General features: G+C 41.3%; 1 protein-coding gene across 9 annotated transcripts in view; it reads left to right on the top strand.

Annotated features, from left to right (window-relative positions):
* The window catches only part of CMSS1 (cms1 ribosomal small subunit homolog), a 363,702-nt gene that overhangs the window by 309,887 nt on the left and 35,629 nt on the right, over positions 1-18,186 (top strand). The window contains exon 2 of one of the 9 annotated variants that reach the window (XM_065587686.1): positions 12,927-13,071. The exons of 6 other annotated variants lie outside the window; for them this stretch is intronic. The gene's annotated coding sequence lies outside the window, so the exon portion shown is untranslated. Of the gene's footprint in view, positions 1-2,917; positions 3,309-7,928; positions 8,395-12,926; positions 13,072-18,186 lie in introns of those variants that run through there. 2 more of the 9 variants (XM_024100833.3, XM_065587697.1) reach the window with 2 other exon arrangements.

Below are 18,186 nucleotides of genomic sequence, written 5' to 3'. Positions count from 1 at the left end.
AAAACAAGCCTCAGAAAGGAAATCAGGGGCATTATAGCCATGAGTGATACTATATGCCTACAAATAAAATAAAATAAAAGAGATTGAATAGCAGTAGAGGCAAGCAAAACAGCAGTATTCTAACTTTGAACAGCAATGCTAGAGTCAAAGATATCATAAAAAATGAAACCTGTTATTAATTAAATGGAATGTCTATTAGAACTGTGTATCATAACATCTTTATGGATGGCTCCTGTAGGCTGAAAAGCTAGCTGTAATAAAGGAAATTGGTGTTTGACTTTGAGAGAATATGAAAAATGAATTAGGCCGCCTCCAGACAACTCCTGTTTTCTTCATATACATTCTCAGGGCTGTGGGTTGACTCTCTGATACCTTTATGATGTTATGGTAGCATGTTTCCTTATTCTGATGCCAGATGATATCAGGACTAGCATAGAAAATAATCTATAATCTAGTTTATGGAATGGATTAGCAGGGTTTCTGATTTCTGGTACTGCATTCCTGTGGTATCTTGAGCATGTTTTTAATAAAGAGGCCTGTGCTTGTGGTATATCTCTGCCAGTTGCTTTACCTAGCATAGTGCAGGCTGTTATATATTAGAATTGAATGGGCTGTTAAGACCAAATCCTCTGTTGAAGTGTTGGGGGGAGCTCCTCTAGGTCAGGTTTGAGGTGCATTGGTGGGGCTATGTGAGGGAAGCTTGCACTACCACCGCCTATGTATCATGACTTCTGTGTATGGAGAACTTCAGGCTCTAGAGCTGTCAGTCCACTACATTTCACCAGCAATAATGTCAGACTTCTCTCCCCTCGCCATGCCTCGCGTCATAATAAAATTTAGGAAGGATCATGATTTCAGAAAGTCAGTCATTGCTTTGTTCCCAAACAAACTGAGTAAGAAAAAATCCTTTCTTGTTAATTGTTAATTCTTTTGGTGTTTATTACCAATGCCCTTTTCTGCAGATAAATTCTGGGGTAGATGCAAGGTGGCTGTGTAAGTTCTGGAGGTTCCTAAACCTCATAGTCTGAGGCAACCCCTTTAACTATAGAGTTAAACATTAACTCATGCCTATTGAGAGTTCTCTATGGATATTTTGCATTGGTTGTCCACATATTAATCCTTCTAAAAGACCCATTTCTATCTTGCTGCTTATAGTGAATTAAGTTGACTCGTATATAAATTGACTGTAGCTGTTTCCTTTCCCCTAACTTTTGTCTCGTCGTTTGTCTGTAGACTGGGGGCGCCTTGGAATGTTTGGAAAGTACTTATAATGTAGTGAATGCTGGTAATATATGAATATTCACTGTTAAGGGAAATGCCCCATATGGAGGTTCTTTAAAAGTATTAAATAAATGGGGTATGTGGGTGTGGTTTAATATTTCCACAAAGAGGCATTTTTGAAGCAGAGCACTGTTGTTCAGCTAGATGATTCTTTTCAGTTGATTCATCTTCTGAGTAAAATCATAGTTCCTGGACAGTTGTTGTCATTAAAATTCTGTGGCACTTTTCACAAGACTAGAGGTGTTAACCCCTGTCTCCTGTCCAAATTTTAAGGTGGTTATTACATTCAGACTCTCAATTCCCTTTTGATTTCAGTTGGATACAGTGTTCTCTTGCTGTTTTAAATGGTGGGTAGTGTTGCTTGCAATGTTAAATCCAGCGTTGGCAGCATTTGAGTTGATTGTGAAGTGGTTCTTGTACATGCAAGAATAGAATAGAAGCATCTTGGAATCCATCAGAAAGAAAGGCCCTAAATAAGTGTGAAATATTTATTTTATTGTTGTTTTAATAAGCATCTGAAACACTTTTAAACAGCTGAGATCCTCATTTTCCATGTTACCTCAATAAAGCCAAAGTGACTTTCTGGAAATATATTTTTTTAATAACTTATGAGCAGAAAGAACATGCAAAATTTTAGTACAAAGATAATTTTTGAGAAATTTAAGCAGCCGGGAGATTTGTGAGAGACGAAAGTGCGTCTGAACCTTCACTATAGTGTCAATTATTTTAACATTGCCATAGGTAACAGGTCTGTTTTGTACATCATGTTAAAATATAAAGGCATCTTGAAGCACCAGTTGTTCCAGTGAGGTGCTAGTTATGAGGAAGTTAACTAGAATGGGAAACAGTAAAATGGGCTGTCAGATCCTTAACACTGTATTTGCTGGTTTGTACTTTGACCACCTAGGATTTCAAAACCAGGTAAATAGATACATTTTCTAAAATCATTTGCCTTCTGTCCCTGTAAAAGAGCATTGCGGTCCCACTTGCCTCATTATGTCAGAAAGCAAAAGTGAACTACATCAGACCCCTCAGTTATAGGGTAACACAATCATTCTGGTTAGCATCAGGAGGTACTGCTGGTTAGAAAGAGATAACCGGCTATTTTTACCTGTAGCCACTCCTCCTCTGTCATGTTTGTATATTTCCTCCTTTTTGTAATGATATCTTTTGATGCAATATTTTTTTTAAATATCGAGTAATCTGGACGCTGAATTGTAGTCAGTCTGCAACCTGAGCTTAATTTAGAGCATTGTAGAGCTAATCTCATATGACACAGGTCCGTATAAGTTATTTCAGTGTGCTAGGTTAGACAGTTCTACCTGTCTGTCACTTGTAGACATATTCCTTTTTCTGTTCTGGTTAACTTCCAGTTAGTGAATCAAGGTGAACTCACGACGGGTTTGGAAGCATCAGCTCTGGTTGGGGGTGGAGGGTGTTGAAAGAAGAAGCTGGAAAGGGGAGTTGAAGGGGAGGTAATTCTTAGAAATGCTCCATGAAGAATTCTTTGCAGATACAGAGTATGACAGATATTAATGTCTGCATACTAACCATGTTGGACCATGTCCGAGCAAATCTAAAAATAACATGAAACCTCACCATCAAGCACTGTTCTTGTCAGCTGAAATGGTAGGGTTTTTAGTTCAAGTTGACACTAATCAAAGGAAGAAGGTTAACTAAAATATCCTGGAAAGGCATTAAGACCATCTTGGTCATTCCTGAACAGGACAGGCATTGTGCCTATTTCTGCTCAGTCGCATATGGCAGGTGCCCGTGGGTTTCAGATGTGCGTTACAAGGCTTTCTTTGGCTACAGACGCACTCTTTCAGAAGCCTCATTGCAGTTAAAGTAAGGGATTCTGGAGTCCATTTGGGATCTCAGGAGGCCCACTGCCCTGAATAAATGGGGAAGCCTGTTCTGGAAAAGGAAAGCCCAGTGCATATGAGTGAGGGAAAGAAGAGATGGACTGGATGGATTGCTGTGGTTGGTGAGAGGAGTGGAGTACAAACCATAGGCAAGAATCAAAGGTAATCACCTGATGTAACCATTGAACCAGGTTGCCACCTCTGCCGCCAAGGACCGACTGAGCAAAGGTTGACATAGGAGCTAGAACTAAGGGTGACACAGTCATTGTAAGGCAAAACTTCACGTGCCCCTGTGAACTGTGCCTACTAGTAATTATTCTGGTAGTTCCCAACTACTTGCTTTATTGCTTTTAGAACCCAAGTGCTAAGATATCTGAGTATTTGAATGCATTCTATGTGAGGGGCCTGTCATGGACCCATGACCAGAAAGGCCCTGAAGAAGTTTCTTCCACAAGTTTTACTAAGTTGGAAAGTCTTTCTCAGTGCAATAAATTGGAAAGGAAAGATCTGTATTAATTTTTAAAGAAGAAAGGCACTTTGCTGAGTCAGTCTGTCTTTCCATATAGCATCAAAGATTTCCAGTGAGCTATAATTATTCTGCCCTTTGATGTGATTGAACATTAATTTTTCATTTTCTGTCATTATACTTGCTATCTTAATGCTTTCTAATATTTAATCTTGTTTTATTGTCTGAACTTTAACATGTTTTGCTAATCCTTAGCCAAGAGGGACACATTTTGGGTTTTTTTCAGTCTTCTTGATTTCTCAGTAGTGCTTCAGTACGCTGCTTACTGGGAGGAGGAAGGGCGGGGGAGAAGGAATACAGTCAATGGTGTTGGAGCAGTTTGTGTAGTGTGGGGTGCTGAGAGCCATTGAACCAAACTGTAAACCCTGGATACAATGGAAACCACTTCAAGCCAGGAGGTGCTGTCGCACCCCAGCACCTCTAGTTCCAGCACCTATGAATACAGTCTTTTTGGGAGGGCGGACAGAAAGGAGGCAGAAATGTTTTGCCATTTGAGTCTTTTCTCGGTCCAATTTACCAGAAATGCTTTGGAAGCGAGGGGAGGAACCACTTTTCTTGTAGCTGATTTTGATGATGTGTTGATCTCTCCTATTATTATTATTATTATTATTACACCTCTACCCCGATATAACGCCACCCGATGTAACATGAATTCGGATATAACGCGGTAAAGCAGTGCTCCGGGGGGGCGGGGCTGCGCACTCCGGCGGATCAAAGCAAGTGCAATATAACACGGTTTCACCTATAACGCGGTAAGATTTTTTGGCTCCCAAGGACAGCGTTCTATCGAGGTAGAGGTGTATTGCTACTACTGTAGAAGGCCCAGTCATAGACCAGGACCCCATTGTGCTTAGGGCTGTACACACACAGAACAAAAGGATGGTAAAATGTAGTTTTTGTTTTGTAATAAATCTGCTTGGCAACCATTTGACCATTTACTAGGATATCACACCATGGAAATTAAGGACTTCATGTTAGCTGAAGGGAAGAACTCAGATACTCCTTCACCACAAGCCTAGGACTCTACCATTTGAACTGAAGGATAACCTGCTTTTGATATTAGCAGTATAGGCCTTTAGCACATATCTGAGTAATCCTGATTCCATCCAGTAGGCAGTTCCAACTGCTGGTTCCCCCTACCTTCAGCGCTTCCTCTCTCTCTACTAGACTAGACATCTCTCTACCTCCAAGATGCCTCTTTCTTTAATCTGCCCCTGTGACAGCTGCTATTCAGCTCCCAGTTCAGCCTATTTCAGTTAAAAGCAGCTAATCTGTTCCCCAGGCATTAATAAGCATCATGGTTAGGCTGGGAAGGAAAGTGAGAGTTTATCTCTCACATGCTGCCTTGGGGAATAGTAGTGTGGTAGTACTTCAAAATGCAGCTTTCTCCTCTCCTAACCCCACTTTAAGACCAGCAATGCTGGTCAGCACCACTGTGGAGGTAGTGGGGCAACTTCTAACTGAGCTAGGATGAGCTAGAAGATGGTTTTGTTCTGCAGCAGTTTAATTTAGAGGAGAACTTGACTGAAGCAGTCACACAATGTACGCTTGAAGTAATTTATGGAGAACAGGAAAAGACAGAATATCAAAGAACTGCATTAAGATTAATTATCCAGTTCACTGAAGAATTAGGTAATTTTAAATGACAGAGGTAAGAAAAAGATGTGAAACTGTTTGCCTGATTTTTTTAACCCCCCCCCCCCCTCCAGTAATCTGAGATTTCAAGCAAGAGCATAGTAATTTGGGGGGTTTCCCCCAGCTGAAACTTTACACAGAGCTAAATATTTCTCTTTGTGCTGGCAGCTCCGGGAAATAAAATTCTCCTAAGTTAATGGGTATGTTGTAGATCAAGAGTGTTTTGTTTTGTTTTGTTTTTTGTTTTTTGTTTGTTTAAACAACAAAATCCTACTATTTTTCAGTGACCTCGTACCCAGACTGAGTGGACCTTACTCACCTAAAGAGTCAAAAATATTTTTTTTATCTTCAGTTTATAAAGACAACATAGCAACAACAAAAAAGCTTATTATTCTACAGCTTCCAGGGGGTAGAAGGCACCTCGTAGAATATATAAAAGATGTATGCTCTGTCTCAGGTTGCTTACAGTCTAATTTTAGATATGATACTTTAGAGCAACAAGTGGGAAGGAGGGGGAATAGAGAAAAGGATGAGATTTACAATAATAGATTATGTAGTAACCTGCGTTTTTTATGAGTACATCTGACTAGTGCTGCTACATTATTCGTTGTTTAATTTATTTTCCTTCCCACTCATTTCTGTCACACTCCCTGGTTCTCTGACCGATGTTAGTTAGTGTTGTTTGAATGCCCCATGGAGGGAATGATTTGAATGATGAAAAAGAAAGGAACTGGTTGCAAGTGTGTTCCATGCATAGAGAGCTACGTGATAGATGGCACAAAGATGGGAGTGGGAGGAGAATATAGGAATTACTAGCGTGGTGGTTATCCGTGGTTCATCTAGTCCAGTATCATATCTCTGACAGTGGCCAGAACTGGATGCTTCAGAGATAGGTGAAAGAAACCCCAGAGTGCACAATTATGCCCACAGGGGAAGTTTCTTCATAAATCCATGACAATAGCTGCCTTGTATCATAAAACAGGAGCGTTACATCCCTTCTAAAAATGGTTTTATCCTGTCTAATGCACCTGTGAATAGTTTTAGTTATCCGGATAAAAATCTAATTGTTTTCTTAATCCAGCTGAGATCTTGGCCTCAATAATGTCTACAGAAGTGACTCACACAGGCCAGGAACATGTTGTGTATCCAAAACCAAACAAAAAAAGAATTTCATCTTTTAGAAGTTGTTGCTTTTCTTTTTAATTGAATGTTCCCCTGTTCCTATGTTATGAAAGAAGGTAAATAGAAGTGTCTGATTTACCTCCTCAGTGCCATCCATTATTTTGTATTCCTCTCATTTTTCTGTTTATCTCCTCTGTAAAATAAACAGTTAACGATCCCTTTAGTCTCTCTTCTTGCCTCTTACCATTTTGTCACCCAGCTCTGAGCCTGCTTTATTTTATTCTATCCTTTTTTGCGATGAGTGTGATCAGAACTGAACCCAGTATTTTAGGTAAGAGGATACTATTAACTTACATAATGGCATTATATCATATTCAGAATTGTTCCCATTCTTTGAATCCTAACATTTTCTTTGCATTTTTGACTGCTGCAGCACATTATGCAGTGGCTCACAGGACTACATTGTCCTGGGAGAGTTTACATTTTATTTCATTAATTGTTCTTAGTCATTAAAACAGTTAAATATTTATGTTAATGTTATTTTGACTCCTTTACCAGACACATTAGAGCAAAGGAGTGGCATGAAGAGAACAAAGGGCTTAATAATGAGGAATTATGCCAGCAAACACGAATCCACACCTATTAACTAATATGAACAAACTTGCATCCCACTTCAAGACATGTTATTTAATTTTCACGACCAGGAGTCATTAAATAGTACAGTCTGGAGAAAGTTACCTGGCAAATGTCCCTGCTAAGCAGATGTGATGCTTAATAAGGGAGACAATAAAGGGGAATCTGCTATGTGTGGATTGAAAAAAAAGGTTTGGAATTATAGCACTGGATGTGTTTAAAGAAATGTGATAAATTTGTGATAAATATGTATGAAAGCGTACATGCGCATGGTTACCATATTTAGAGAGAGAGAGAGAGTGTGTATTTCTGTATTTAGATGTCTAGTGCCTGGGGGCGTGTAATATATTGCTGGGAATACTGAGAGCTGTGAGACACTGTACTATCTCTCTGCCTCGGCAATAGTGAGTTTTGCTGGTGATTAGACTGTATGTCAGCTCCCTGCTGCACCAGCCAGTCTTCCTCACCAGCAAACTGCTCAAGGCTCTCCTGGCCCAAATCTCACCTGGCAAGGAACAGTCAGTGAAGTCCAGCCCCACAGCTCTTCTTTGTTTCTTTGCAATGCACGGCCCCTACCACTGTGTATTCACAGGAGATATTAAGTTTGCTGCTTTGTTAAAGAGTCAGTACATCATAACTTGTTAATTTAATTGGGGTAAATACACCCTTCTCTTCAAACACAGCACTGAGATGGTTTATAGTAAAAGTAAAACAAATTTATTAACAAAAGACCATGGATTAAATGATATCAAGTGAAAGAGAGAAAGGTAGAGCAAGTAAAAGGAAAACATGCATCTAAAAGTCTAAATCTTTATCTGGCAAGATACAGTCTTTGTTCAAGATGGTTTCTTTTATCCACAGTCTCCTTTCCAGCTGTTTACTGGCCAGGAGCCATCACTGAGATCAAATTGCTTAAGATCTTCTTATCAGATGCGGAGCTTGCCAAGCCAATTTGCGGCAGCTTCATCAGCAAAGTGCAGAGCCCCCAGACCACCATTAAATCTGGTCAGAAGGCAGTCAACCAGTGATGTGTAACATTGTCTGTCTCTGGCCACAACTGTATGTGGGAACCTCTCATTGGCTCCAGGTATGAAGGCTGGCTATACATTGACCCTGGACCATTCACAATCGGTTCAGAAAGGCCCATGAACAGCATGGGAAGTCAAAACTGGATAGACTCATGGTTGAGTCAGTTATAAGAGACTTGTTTCTGATGTCAGCTGCAGACCATTCTTCAAGCCAAGTAGTCATCACAGAGAAATCTGGGCAGGCTAGAGGGCCCACAATGGGTGCTTCGACAGCAAGCGTACTTACTCTTGGATGATCAAAAAGGTGTGTGTATTTGATCTTCTTAACCATTCTGGCTGTAGCATCCTCACAATGGATGTGCTTAATGGATGTGTGCTTCTGGTACTGATGTGGGTTGAATCATACCAGCTATGGTGCACATGGTTGAGTATAGTTGTGTGTCAATCAACTTGATGTGAAGTGAATGGAGCCAGACCGGAGCACAGTATTCTGCTGCAGAGTAACAGAGGGCTAACCCAGATAATAGGAGTTTGCTCCCCTAGAAGTGCCAACCAATTTGCTTAGATAGTTGTTCTGCCTCCTTACCTTAGCTGCAGTGTCCTCAGGTGGTTAAGATATGGGGAAGACCTCTCTAGGGTGACTCTGAGGTGGACTGTGTGGGATTTATGTTTCAAGCAATGAAATTAGGATAAATCACTGTTAATGCTGCATTCAGCTGCTGGCAATCCCTCAGCATTGAGCTGCAGTATTCTCAGGACTAGTCTGATGGCTCGAATGTTGCGGGAGGGGAGTGGAATTGCATCAGGAATGTCGGCTGACAAGTGACCGAGATTCGGCCCTAGAAAGGACTTTGAATGCAGTCTGCTGATTGGATAATCAGCTTCTCCGGTATGAACTTGGTACTCATGGGTTGCGTGATGAGAACACTGATCCATTGCCCCCGTCTCTTAAGATGGATTCTCTCTCTGTTATGTGTATTGTTGTGATGGGGAGTTCATTCCACACTAGCCCTGAAGGGGTTAAGGTGGCTCAGAAAGAGCCAATTAACCATATAGGTCACACCAGGGAGCGAGCTAGGGACTGAAAAAAGCTAATTGATGATGAAGCCCAGCTTGGCAGGACCTGGCTGAGCTTGTATAAAGCCAGGAAGTTTGCAGCAGAAGGGGGATGTAGGGAGAGAGTCTGCAGTCACACTCTGGGTGCAGAGAGGTGGGGCAGGAAAAAACCCAAGGGGAGTGAAAGCCCCATGATCCTTGCCATGTGGGAAGGGCTTACCCAGAGGAATTTTGGGGAAGAAAGCCTGTGGAAGGCAGAGTAGGACGAAGCCCAGGGAAAGAACCGTGAGGATTGAGGCTGTTTAGACCTTGGCTACTGATGATAGGGTCCCCTGAGCTGGATCCTGGAGTAGTGAGCAGGTCTGGGTTCCTCTAGCAGCCAAGACCCAGCCAAGACCCAAAGAGAGGCCAGGGTGCAAGAACCAATGGAAGGAGGCGCCAGACCAGGAGAGAGCTACCCCCAGATCCAGCCACAAGAAGGTGCTCCAGGAGTGAGTGTATCCCATTACAATCCCACAGGGATTTCTTTATCTTACAAGTCAGAAAGGCATCCTGGGGATTCAGTCTCCTGTGTTTCTCTGGAGTGCAAGAACCATTGTTAATTCTCTGTCTCTTGAGTTCAGGAACAAGATACCCTCTACTGGTTTAGCTTGATAGCTTTATTTACTGCTCATATGTAAATTGAGGTAAACCCATACTCCATTGTCTAAGACAGACGTGTTTATCACCTGGGCTAGGCTGTCTTGTCTGGCTTAAACATCATGCTGAGAGAAGTCATAACTTCACATATAAGTTAACACATGCATTTTACAACAATATTAATAACCAGTGTGTTATTGGCTTTCATATGATACCTAACAAGGCATATTTTGTACAAGTATTATTGAAGTGGTGCATACAGTGAGAATATAGGGGTGCTTTGGGTCACAAGGAGTCTGTTAGTTCTGGAAGATGTGAGATACAGCTGCTGTGGTGTGGTACTGAAAGAAAAAGTGAAACAGCACCAAAACCCTTACTAGCACTTTTATTTAGTTATCCAGATCAAAAGCATTAAGTGAAAATGCAATAACCTTATATGAGAATAAACACCAGTATAGGTGTTATGCTGTATCAATAGGGAAATTGATACAGACAACTGTTCCTTTAAATAACAGCATCCATGCAGTAAACTGTTCCATCGGTGCATGGACATCAAGTCACTAACATGTCAATAAAGGTACAAGTCAACAATTTATTAATAAACCAGATTCTGGAACATTGAAAGGGACACTTAGGAAACACAACCGATAATATGAAGGAGGAACTGGTTTTGTCTTAATTCTGTGGGAGAGGTGCTGCCACATTTACTCACATTGAGTAGTACTTTACTCTGTGAGCAACCCATAACTATCCACAGAGTAAGGTACTGCTTAATCTGAGTAAGAGTGGCAGAATCTGGCCTTGTGGCATTTGAGCATACGCAACAAAACATTTATAGCATTGCTAGAACTGGAGTTGACGTGGTGTCATAAACAATGATAGTTTGAAGCCACCTACTATATTGCTGGGATATGAATGACTGTTTCCAGAATAGGTGCCAAGTCCAGATGTCATGTAGAATAAGAAATAGTTCATTAAGACATACTCAAACTGGAGACGTGTGCATATAGGACATTTGTTATTGTGTTCAGAGCCTGCTCTTATTTTCATTCCAAGCTGAAAGAGGACAAGGATCTTGCACCGTAGTGTGGTCCAAAACTCAGACAGGTAGTGAACAGGTGGTGCATTGTTTGTGAGGTTATATCATGGACACCATTTGTCCGCTCTTAGATTTATGTAACCAGTAGAGTACCAGGCTAGATACAAGAGAAGGGGTATTGATGACTTACTGTTAAAGACTCTCACTCTTCCCTTTCTGGATATGCGAGATTAGGATTTATAAAGAAATGTTTAAAGATAGCTGTCAGTTTTCCTTGTTCCCCATGGAGTGCCTGTTAGTAACAGTATGTGACAAGTATCCTGAGAAGCAACTGATGGATCATTTGCACAGATACACAAATATATTCCAGTATGGACTTGGATGGATTGGTTGGTGGGGTTGAACCGTTGGATGGACTGCTCTGCATTCAAATAACCAGGCCATAGAATACACTGCAGGGTTACAGCAGGTTGTGTAGAAGTTGGTAACTCTACAAGCTTCCTTTTGGGTGGTGGAACAGAGAGTGAACCTATCACTTACAAAAGCAGGATGCCTTATCTGGCTTGTCGCTAATGCCTTCTCAGTACAGCCAGAGAAGTTGCTCCCCCAAATCCAAACAACACAGTTCCCTTAAAGTGATCCAGGGTCAGGCCTCCATCCAGGTACCCACATCAAATATGATGAAAATTTCTGTAAATCTTATTTCATCATATAAAAGAAAAGGTTCTACCAATCCCAAAGGATTGGACACATTATCTCCCAGGTTAATGAATGTTTCAGTTCTTACCCAAATATGCACTACAGCCAATTCTTATTAACTAAACTAAAATTTATTAAAAAACAAAAGAGAGAGTATGTTAGAAGATCAATATACATACAGACATGACTTCAATTCATTTAGGTGCAAATTCATAACAGAGATAGTGAGCTTTGTAGTTGCAAAGGGTTCTTTCAGAAATAGTTCATAGTTTATAGTCCAGTGTCCAAATATCATATTCAGGGCGTACCAGCGTAAATGGGACCTCAGTCTTGCAACTCAAACGTCCCCTGATGAAGCCTAAGCAGATCTGAGATGACAGAATCAGGATCCAAGGATCTTTTATACAATTTCATGTCTTTTGACAAGTTGGAGCTCCTCAGGGAACAAAAGGTAATTAGGATGACTTCGAAGGAAGTGCATCACTGGTACTTAGCTATACGAATTAACATAATTGTTCCTCCACCATTCACAGTACATTTCAAAGAGAGATGAATACCGAGATATCCCGTGTTTACAATTCATTTAAATTATATCAGAATACAGCATAGACAGGGACTGTTGATTACATTGTCAACCCTACTCATACATTATGTAAATACACAAAAACACAAACATTATCTCCCCACATGTCTTTTGAGGGTTATTTATTTTGCAGGATATTTAACCCTTTCTAGCCACGCGTCACAGTGCTAATGAAGGGTCATATCTACCATACCTATGTGACTGGAGAGCATAATCCGCAGGCACTTTGGAAGGAAGTGGGGTTGATGGCACAGAGAAGGAAACACTCTCTCCCAGGTGGGCCTCTAAGAGGATATTATATTAGCAGGGGAACAAAGAGAGTGAGAATTTGATGGACTGACACAAACACCTAAACTCTAAGATCTAAATGAACTTGCTTAACCTGATGAATCTACAAAATTGTACGTTATCAGACTTGGCTGTTGTCCAGGGCTAGATTGTATAGGACTGTATATCCTGCATTGAACTGAAATGTCTATTTTTGAGCAAACGTGTTCTATTTAAGAGTTTTTAAAATGTAACCTGTGGCCCCTTATTCTGGTCACTCCTCGTGGCCACTAAGGTTTCCCTGAGTTGTGCTATAGGAGAATAAGTCCTCCAACAAGTGTAGAGATGCCACACTTCCTGTAGACTCTAGATGCCAGCACAGGTGCTGGAACTAGGGGGTGTGGCTTCACCCGCTGGCTTGAAGTGGTTTCCATCATATACGTTTGATTCAATGGCTTTCATCACCCCCACTATATAAATTGTTCCAGCACCAGTGGATGCAGGCTGTGGTTTCCTAGGACACTTCATGCTGAGACAGAAATCCTCATTTCAGAGCACAAGGAAGCATAAGGTGCAGACACAGACCAATGGACACCGCTACTGAAAATCTGATGGTCTCAGATGCATGGAGCACATGCACACCCACAGTGAATAGCCCAAAGGGACGACACATCTCGAAGAACTCCAATTTCCAGAAGGTAAGTAACATTAATTACATGTTGGATGAAAAGTTCCACAAGCCTTAAGAAAAAGGCTAAAAGAACAGCTATGAAACATGACAGTAAATGGTATCATTCAGAGAATAGAACCACCAACCAATTGGGTTCACTCCTTAATGAAAAATGAGGGGGACAATGGCTGTGTATGGACCCTAAGGAGTGAACAAAAACATAAAAAGAGAAAACTTCCACTTGGCCTCAAAAAAGTGAACTGTTGTCTGAGATAACAGGAGCCAAATTATTCAGCAAATTAGTTGCTTCATTTGGATTTTGGCATATCCTCTCAGATACTCAGAGCTCCAAGATCTGCGCTTTCAACCCACCATTTGGCACAAACTACTTCCCAAGACACTATATTCGGCTCCAGAAGTATTTCCCCGTACAATGAGCCAGATGTGAGAGGAATTAGCAGGTGTGAAAGTGTACATTGATGATGTATAATAATTTTGGGGCAGCACTGCCATTGAACAACTGAAGAAAGTATTTGGAAATTGCGAGAGCTAATAACCTTAAGGTGAATAAGGTCAATTTCAAGCAATGGAAATAACATACTTGGGAGAGAGACTGACCTCCAAGGGAATCTTGCCCAGTGAATCAAAGATTGAAGCAATACTGAACATACTGAGACCTGAAGATAGAAAGATAATTCAAAGGCTGCTAGGTGTGTTGAATTATGTCAGCAAATACATGTCTACCTGTACTGCACACACAGTTCATCTAAGACATTTCACAAGGTCACCAAATGAGTGTAGATGCCTAATGTGATTTAAAGCACATTCTGATACCAGCTCCAGTGCTGCAATTTTTTGACTGATTGAAAGACATTAAACTCTCCACAGACAACTTGAAATGAGAGCTGGGAATAGTAGTATTTCAGTATCATGGAACTGATTGGTTGCCAGCCTCAAATGCATCAAGGGCTGTGACAGCTGCAGAGAATATATAGGCACAAATTGAAAGAGAGACATTAGGTCTGGTGTATGGATGTACACGATTTCATCACTTTCTCTGTGGTCATATCTTCAAAGCAGAAATTGGTCACAGTCCATTGATTGCAGTACACAAAAGGGACTTTGTGAGGCATAACCAAGAATACAGTGACTACTTTTGAAATTACAAAAGCATGATGTGATCCTGGAGTTCTAACCTGGATGCCACTTAGTAAGGGTAGACACATTAACAAGATCATATGTTCCATCTGACAATATACAGCCTGATGATCTGGATCCAGCAGTTAACATACATGTGAATATGCTAAATGTCACATGGTTCATTTTTAGGCTAAAGATAAAATGATGTAAGCAGAGATACAAGTGTAAAGGAGGAAAAAAACATTTCCTACCTGCCTATTCCCTATCAGTGATCTCAGAAGTGCTCTTGAAGGGAACACAGATTGTGCTTCCCACAGAGATGAGGAGGGAAATACAGATATATGAAGGGCACCTGGGAATGACCAAATCAAAAAAGGAGAAGTTTTATTGTGGCCACAAATGAACAGTGACATTGAAGAAATGGTGAGCGGGAGTGGAACATGTCAGAAATATAAAGATTCCCAGATGAAAAAACCAATGGTACCATATGAACAACTTGAGATTCTACGAGACAAAGTTGGAATTCACATGTTCATCTTGAGAAGACATGATCATGTATTTATAATGGAGTACCTACCCAATTTCCCAGAAGTAAACACACTTGAAGATACCACAGCAGCACCAATAGTCAGGCATCGTAAATCTGATTTGCACATCATGGAATTTCAAGAACAATAACTGGCAATGGACCACAGTTCAAGAATAGGGATTTCCTGGACTTTGGTAAAATGTATGGCTTTCATCATGAGACATCTAGTCCCACATACTGTGAGATCAATGGATTATCCGAATGTGGACTATGTATACTGAAGAACTTGATCAAAAAAGCAGTGGATGCAAGAGAAGATCCATACTTAGCACTACTCAGCTATAGCACTACATTGCTGCAATGTGGAAAGTCATCCACTGAACTTTTCTACAACAGACATATAAATACTTGATTATCAGGTATGGGACAATGGAAAGGATGATTAAGAAGTGTTTGATAGTGAGGGGAAAAACTGGGAAAGTACAATCAGACAAATACAATAAAGGAGCAAGACCCCCTCCACAGTTAAAAAACAAAGTGAGAATTTGGCAAGATGGACACTGGCCAGTCCAAGCTACAGTGATCAAAGAGGAGTCACCTAACTTGTACTCCGTGATCACAGAGGAAAGCAAAATCTTACAAAGGAATTGTACCTATCTGCTCAAGATACCTGAAAACTTGGCCGAGACAAATGAAGTGAGAGCAGACATACTAGCTGAAAACAATTCACAAACTGTGACCCTGTTGTTGAGCATGAGACTGAACAGCTTGTTACAGGAAAGAACATGCCTAAAGAGAGTTTGCAATACAGCAGATTGAGATGTGTTAGGGTTGTGTTTAAGTCAGTTCGGGGTGCAGGAGCGGGCATGGGGTGTTGGCTCTGGGAAGGGGATCAGGGCTGGGGTTTAGGGCGCGGGCTCCAGCCAGGCGACACTTACCTTGGGCGGCTCCTGGTCAGCGGCACAGTGGGGCTAAGGAGGCTCCCTGCCTGCCCCAGCCCCACGCTGCTCCTAGAAGGGGCCAACACACCCCTGTGGCCCCTGGGAGGGGGAGCACGTGGCTCCGCAAGCTGCCCCTCTCTGCAGGCACTGCCCCCGCAGCTCCCATTGTCCACAGTTCCCCATTCCAGGCCAAAAGGAGCTGCAGTGGTGGTGCTTGCAGGCAGGAGCAGCACGCAGAGGGAGACCCCTGCCCTCCCCTTCCCCGGGGCCGAGGTGGCGCGCTGGCCAGTTCCGGGAGCTGCATGGGGCCGGGCAGGCAGGGAGCAAGCCTGCTTTAGCGGCAGCCCCACTACACCATTGGACTTTTAGCGGCCAGACATCATGATCAACTGGGAGAGTCTCCAGGATCGACCAGTCGATCGTGATCGACTGGTTGATGACCACCGTTTTATAGTGTTTTTTTAGTTCAGTCAGGAAATTTAAAACAGGGAAGATGTGCTGTAGTGTAGACTAAATCCTCCAGGGAATGGAGAGATGCCACACTTCCTGCAGACTCTAGATACTACCTTCAATTTCCTGTGACACGCTTTCTGTTGGGGCAGAAACAGAGAAACCCAGAACAAGGCAGTTGCAGGCTGCAGTTACACAGAATAGTAGAAACTTTTGTTACTTCATTTTCGGTACATAGTTCCTGCTCATAATAAAGTGTTTATCTTAACACCACTTTGGGACAAGCAGATCATTCCCTTAGGCCTTTGACTCAGTGCTCCGGGCAATAGATGTTTTTCACCACCACTCTAGATCTGCAATATTAGGGTTTGGTTTTGTTTACTTTCCTCTTGGGATTTCAAAATCTCTTGTGATCCTTTTTAGGTGGCAAATGAATGCCTGTTCATAGACTCATAGACTTTAAGGTCAGAAGGGACCATTATGATCATCTAGTCTGACCTCCCGCATGATGCAGGCCACAAAGCCGTCCCAACCCCTTTCCCTTGACTCTGCTGTTGAAGTCCCCAAATCCTGTGGTTTAGAGACTTCAAGTAGTAGAGAATCCTCCAGCTAGCGACCCCTGCCCCATGCTGCGGAGGAAGGCGAAAAACCTCCAGGGACTCTGCCAATCTACCCTGGAGGAAAATTCCTTCCCGACCCCAAATATGGCGATCAGTAGAACCCCGAGCATGTAGGCAAGATTCTCCAGCCAGACCCTTATTGGCCATTGATACTATTTACCAGCGATGGCACACTGTTCATTTGACTAAAATCATGTTATCCCATTAAACCATTCCCTGTTCTTTCTTGGCCCACAATTCTGATCTGAATAAAGTTCATTAGCATGTTGATAGGTCCCTCAGGGAGGGGGCCGTTGCATGTGTGGGAGAGAAAACAAATTTCCTTTTCACTCCCCATCCTGCTTCTAGAGTAATTACAGTTTTCCGTAATCAAATCTATATCCAATATGATTTCCTGACAGATGGTATCCAGTCTGTTACAGAGTGTTTACTGATTTTTTTCTTCCATTACTAGCTATCAAGCTCACAAACTTTAAACTCAGCAGCTTGCAAAGGATACTTACTGTAATTCAAATTCTCCAAAATGTGAGAAAGCATGGAACTTAGAATGTAATAGTCTCCAGGGATAAATATGTAAAATCATTGATAACCATTATGTTATGTTAGGATTTTCCCATGTGATTCCAAATTATTGTGTTGATGTGTAGAAATCTGTTTATAAAAATCTCCAAACTTCTATTGCAAAACTTTAATGTGCATTGTTGCATCTCTGGAGGAGTGAGGACTATATAGACTTTTTCATTCCAATGCTTCATTTTTCAATAGATAAATCACAGTGAGTTAGTAAGTACCAAATACAGTTCATTGTCTCTCTCTTTTGTCTCTCTTTATTAATCTCTTGAGCCTGTAAGTACTTACTGCTGGTGGTCATGCAGATGTTACATAATAGTGAATGGGCATGTCTTCTGTAGTTTAATGCTTAAAGTATCATATTGTTCACATTTTTCAAATAAAGAGCAAAATCTTTAGATGGGCTACTGCTAAGCTCAGAATGCAGGAGATTTCAACTATTGTCAATACATATTAGGAACAGAAAAAATAAGATCCCCCAAATTATTTGATACAGAAATTGAATTAGTCACTTTTAATAATTAAAATTGATAGGATGAAGATTCTGACGATTAGCAGAGGAGTAACTATTGATAGTAATTTGGTCTACATCAGAAAGTTTTTTGCAGTTGAATAAAAGCATCTGAACTTCTTTCCTAGGTTAACTTGACATCTGCTTGAATGGTCTTTCTTCCCAATGCTCTTTGAATGATCTTTCTTCCCAATGCTTCCCTTAAAAAAAATTCAGAATGTTCCTTGATCCATATTATTTTTCTCAAAACATCAGCGTTTTTTAGCTTTCTGGTCATTCTGTTTTAAGTGTGGGAATGATGACATTCCCTAACCATCACTAATAAGAGTCCCATGGCCTAAAATTCTAGACACAGAATTGAATATAGATATCTTTATAGAAT

Source organism: Chrysemys picta, chromosome 1 (assembly GCF_011386835.1).
Source record: "Chrysemys picta bellii isolate R12L10 chromosome 1, ASM1138683v2, whole genome shotgun sequence".
Lineage (NCBI taxonomy): Eukaryota > Metazoa > Chordata > Testudines > Emydidae > Chrysemys > Chrysemys picta.
This window is presented reverse-complemented; position numbering and strand designations above follow the sequence as displayed.